This window comes from Sesamum indicum, unplaced genomic scaffold, assembly GCF_000512975.1.
Source record: "Sesamum indicum cultivar Zhongzhi No. 13 unplaced genomic scaffold, S_indicum_v1.0 scaffold00190, whole genome shotgun sequence".
Classification (NCBI taxonomy): Eukaryota; Viridiplantae; Streptophyta; class Magnoliopsida; order Lamiales; family Pedaliaceae; genus Sesamum; species Sesamum indicum.
This window is the reverse complement of record NW_011628085.1, coordinates 35469-40623: the sequence shown is the minus strand read 5'-3', so window position 1 is coordinate 40623 and position 5155 is coordinate 35469.

Below are 5155 nucleotides of genomic sequence, written 5' to 3'. Positions count from 1 at the left end.
TGTGTGTGGGTGTGGGTGTGTGGGATTTACGTTTCTTGTTGCTTGGGCTTTTGGTGAAATATTTTAATAAATAAAAAGCTAATCCTGTGTGTGTGTGTGTGGTGTGTGTGGGTGTGTGTGTGCATGTGGGGTGTGTGTGTGTCTGTGTGGTGTGTGGGTGTATGTGTGTGGGGTGTTTGTTTGTGTGTGTGTGTGTGGGGTGTGTATGTGTATGCGTGTGGCGTGTGTGTGTGTTGGTGTGTGTGTATGTGTGGGATTTGTGTGTGTGTGTGTGTGGGGTGTGTGTGTGTGTGGGGTGGGTGTGTATGTGTGTGCGTGTGGCGTGTGTGTATGTGTTGGGGTGTGTGTGTGTGTGTGTGGTGTGTGTATGTGTGTGGGTGTGGGTGTGTGAGGTGTGGGTATGTCACAGTAGAACATGTTTTACTTGCATTTTGAACATAGAAGAAGTGAGGTGTTCTTACATTTGGCTTACTCATTATCAGGTAAACAACTAATCATTCACCTGCCCAAGTTTCTGTTATTTTTCTGCCATCAAGTACTTCTGGACAGTTTCATACATATTTGAGTGGTAACAGTTTTCTAGTGATGTGGTTTTGGTATTGCAGAAACAAGGATATTTGGCATATAAGTTGTTGAATATGCGATGTTGCTTGATAAATGACACAGCTGTTCCTGTGGCTCTTCTTTAGAAAGTGAATGATTCCTTTACTGGAAAAAGACACTAGCTTTAACTTTTTGGAAAAGAGGTAAGTCTCATTAAATAATCAAAATCTATTACAAGTTTTTCTGCTAAATTTGTTAAAGGTTGAGACGTTTTGTGTGATTTACGTTTCCTGTTGCTTGGGCTTTTGGTGAAATGGTTTAATAAATAAAAAGCTAATCCTGTGTGTGTGTGTGGTGTGTGTGGGTGTGTGTATGTGTGGGGTGTGTTTGTTTGTGTATGTGTGTGGGGTGTGTATGTGTGTGCATGTGGCGTGTGTGTGTGGCGTGTGTGTGTATGTGTTGGTGTGTGTGTTGGCTTTAACTTTTTGGAAAAGAGGTAAGTTTCATTAAATAATCAAAATCTATTACAAGTTTTTTTTCTAAATTTGTTAAAGGTTGAGACGTCTTCTGTGATTTACGTTTCTTGTTGCTTGGGCTTTTGCTGAAATGGTTCAATAAATAAAAAGGTAATCCTGTGTGTGTGTGTGGTGTGTGTGTGCGTGTGGGGTGTGTGTGTTTGTGTGTGTGTGTGTGGGGTGTTTGTTTGTGTGTGTGTGTGTGGGGTGTGTATGTGTATGCGTGTGGTGTGTGTGTGTGTGTATATGTGGGGTGATGATGCCCCCTCCTTGATCCGACTTTTCCATTTTTTTGTCTGTACGTCTTTTTCTTTATATGTGTGTGCGGTGTGTGTGTGTGTGGGTGGGTGGGTGTGTGGGGTGTGTGCGTGTGTGTTGTGTGTGTGTGGTGTGTGTGTGGGTGTGTGTGGGTGTGGTGTATGTGTGGGTTTGTGTTTCTGTGTGTGTGTGTGGTGTGTGTGTGTTTGTTTTTTTTTTGTGTGTGTGTGGTATGTGTGTGTATGTGTTAATGTGTGTATGTGTGGTGTGTGTATCTGTGTGTGTGGGGTGTGTGTGGGGGGTGTCTGTGTGTGTGTGTGTGTGTGTATGTGTTGGTGTGTGTGTGTGTGGTGTGTGTATGTGTGTGGTTGTGGGTGTTTGTTGTGTGTGGTTGTGTGCGTGTGTCACGGTAGAACATGTTTTACTTCTATTTTGAACATAGAAGAAGTGAGGTGTTTCTTACATTTGGCTTACTGTTTATCATGTAAACAACTAATCATTCACCTGCCCATGTTTCTGTTATTTTTCTGCCATCAGGTACTTATGGGCAGTTTCATACATATTTGAGTGGTAACAGTTTTCTAGTGATGTGGTTTTGGTATTGCAGAAACAAGGATATTTGGTCTATAAGTTGTTGAATATGCGGTGTTGTTTGATAAATGGCACAGCTGTTCCTGTGGCTCTTCTTTAGAAAGTGAATGATTCCTTTATTGGAAAAAAGACACTAGCTTTAACTTTTTGAAAAAGAGGTAAGTTTCATTAAATAATCAAAATCTATTACAAGTTTTTCTGCTAAATTTGTTAAAGGTTGAGACGTATTGTGTGATTTACATTTCTTATTGCTTGGGCTTTTGGTGAAATGTTTTAATAAATAAAAAGCTAATCCTGTGTGTGTGTGTGTGGTGTGTGTGGGTGTGTGTGTGTGTGTGTGGTGTGTGTGTGGGGGGGGGTGTGGGGTATCTATTTGTGTGTGTCTGTGTGGTGTGAGGGTGTATGTGTGTGAGGTGTTTTTTTGTGTGTGTGTGTGTGGGGTGTGTATGTGTATTCGTGTGGCGTGTGTGTGTGTTGGTGTGTGTGCATGTATGGGGTTTGTGTGTGTGTGTGTGTGCTGGGTGTGTGGGTGTGTGTGTGTATGTCTTGGTGTGTGTGTGTGTGTGTGGTGTGTGTATGTGTGTGGGTGTGGGTGTGTGGGGTGTGTGGGTGTGTGGAATTTACGTTTCTTGTTGCTTGGGCATTTGGTGAAATGTTTTAATAAATAAAAAACTAATCCTATATGTGTGTGTGTGGTGTGTGTGGGTGTGTGTTGCGTGTGGCGTGTGTATGTGTGGGATTTGTGTGTGTGGGGTGTGTGGGTGTGTGTTTGTGGGGTGTGTGTGTGGGGGGGGGGGGGGGGGGGTGTGTGGTGTGTGTATGTGTGTGGGTGTGGGTGTGGGTGTGTGGGGTGTGTGGGTGTGTCACGTTAGAACATGTTTTACTTCCATTTTGAACATAGAAAAAGTGAGGTGTTCTTACATTTGGCTTACTCTTTATCAGGTAAACAACTAATCATTCACCTGCCCACGTTTCTGTTATTTTTCTGCCATCAGGTACTTATGGACAGTTTCATACATATTTGAGTGGTAACAGTTTCCTAGTGATTTGGTTTTGGTATTGCAGAAATAAGGATATTTGGCATATAAGTTGTTGAATATGCGATGTTGCTTGATAAATGGCACAGCTGTTTCTGTGGTTCTTCTTTAGAAAGTGAATGATTCCTTTACTGGAAAAAGACACTAGTTTTAACTTTTTGGAAAAGAGGTAAGTCTCATTAAATAATCAAAATCTATTACAAGTTTTTCTGCTAAATTTGTTAAAGGTTGAGACGTTTTTTGTGATTTACGTTACTTGTTGCTTGGGCTTTTGGTGAAATGGTTTAATAAATAAAAAGTTAATCCTATGTGTGTATGGGTGTGTGTGTGTGTGGGGTATGTGTCTGTGTGTGGGGTGTGTATGTGTATGCGTGTGGCGTGTGTGTGTGTGTGTGTGTGGGGTGTGGGGGTGTGTGTGTGCGTGTGGGGTGTGTGTGTGGGTGTGTGTTTGTATGTGTCTGTGTGGTGTGTGGGTGTGTGTTTGTGTGTGTGTGTGGTGTGTGTATGTGTGTGTGTGTGGTTGTGTGGGGGTGGGGTGTGTGTCTGTGTGTCTCTGTGTGGGTGGGGTGTGTGTGTGTTGGGTGTGTATGTGTGTGCGTGAGACGTGTGTGTGTATATGTTGATGTGTGTGTGTGTGGTGTGTGTATCTATGTGTGGAGGGGGGGTGTGTGGGTGTGTGTGGGTGTGGGAGTGTGTGTATGGGGTGTGTGTTTGTGTGTGTCTATGTGGTGTGGGTGTGTGTGGGGGGGTGGGGGTGTTTGTGTGTGTGTGTGCGTGTGGCGTGTGTCTGTATGTGTTGGTGTGTGTGTGTGTGTGTGGTGTGTGTATGTGTGTGGGGTGTGTCGGTGTGTCACGGTAGAACATGTTTTACTTCCATTTTGAATATAGAAGAAGTGAGGGGTAGCTTTTATCTCTTGCGCCAACGAATGTCATCTGCGTCTTATTACATTTGTCACTCACCTTCAATTTCTAAGTCTTCGTTTCTATCTTCACTATCCTTTTTCTCGTTGAGAATGTCACCATAGTTCCGCAATATTTTGTGCTCATTACGAGTTTAGTTTGTTTTTGTGGTTTATTTATGTCCTTTGTAACATTTTTGTGTGCTTGCATAGATGTGTATTCTCATTTTTGTTTACCTGATATGAAAGAGTATTTATTGAAATGAAGATCAATAATAGGACATGAGAGAGTGCATTGTCCCTATTCTTTTTCTCTTTCAATATATCTCATTAGCAAGAGTGGTCTTGGATTGATTTACTTTATTAGAGGGGATATAGTGAGAGAAAATGAATGAAGGATTGATAAATCTGATAAATGACTTGGGTGGTTATGATATGCTAACCAATTCTTGAATTGGTTGCTAGCGACTACAACAAAATGTTATAGTTTTGAATCCTAACTTTGGTGTGTTTAGTCATTTTGATTTCCTTCCTGCTAATAGCGGTCTCTATAATTTTCACCCTAAAATCACATGATAGTTTCTGTAGCATCATCTTGATTTTTGGGTACTCGCATGGAATAGAGATAATGGTCTTTTTGTTAGGAACAATTAATCAGTTATATATGTTGTAGCTGATGCTTGACTCATGCTTGTGCTTACATTTGGCTTACTATTTATCAGGTAAACAACTAATCATTCACCTGCCCGAGTTTCTGTTATTTTTCTGCCTTCAGGTACTTATGGGCAGTTTCATACATATTTAAGTGGTAACAGTTTCCTATTGATGTGGCTTTGGTATTGCAGAAACAAGGATATTTGGCCTATAAGTTGTTGAATATGCGGTGTTGCTTGATAAATGGCACAACTGTTCCCGTGGTTCTTCTTTAGAAAGTCAATGATTTCTTTACTGGAACAAGACACTAGCTTTAACTTTTTGGAAGAGAGGTAAGTTTCATTAAATAATCAAAATCTATTACATGTTTTTATGCTAAATTTGTTAAAGGTTGAGACGTCTTATGTGATTTACGTTTCTTGTTGCTTAGGTTTTTGCTGAAATGCTTTAGTAAATGAAAAGCTAATCCTGTGTATGTGTGGTGTGTGTGTGGAGGGGGTGTGGGGGTGTGTGTTTGTGTGTGTCTGTGTGGTGTGTGGGTGTGTGTGTGTGGGGTGTGTGTTTGTATGTGTGTGTGGGGTGGGTGTGTACGTGTGTATGTGTGTGCGTATGGCGTGTGTGTGTATGTGTTGGTGTGTGTATGTGTGTGTGTGTGTGG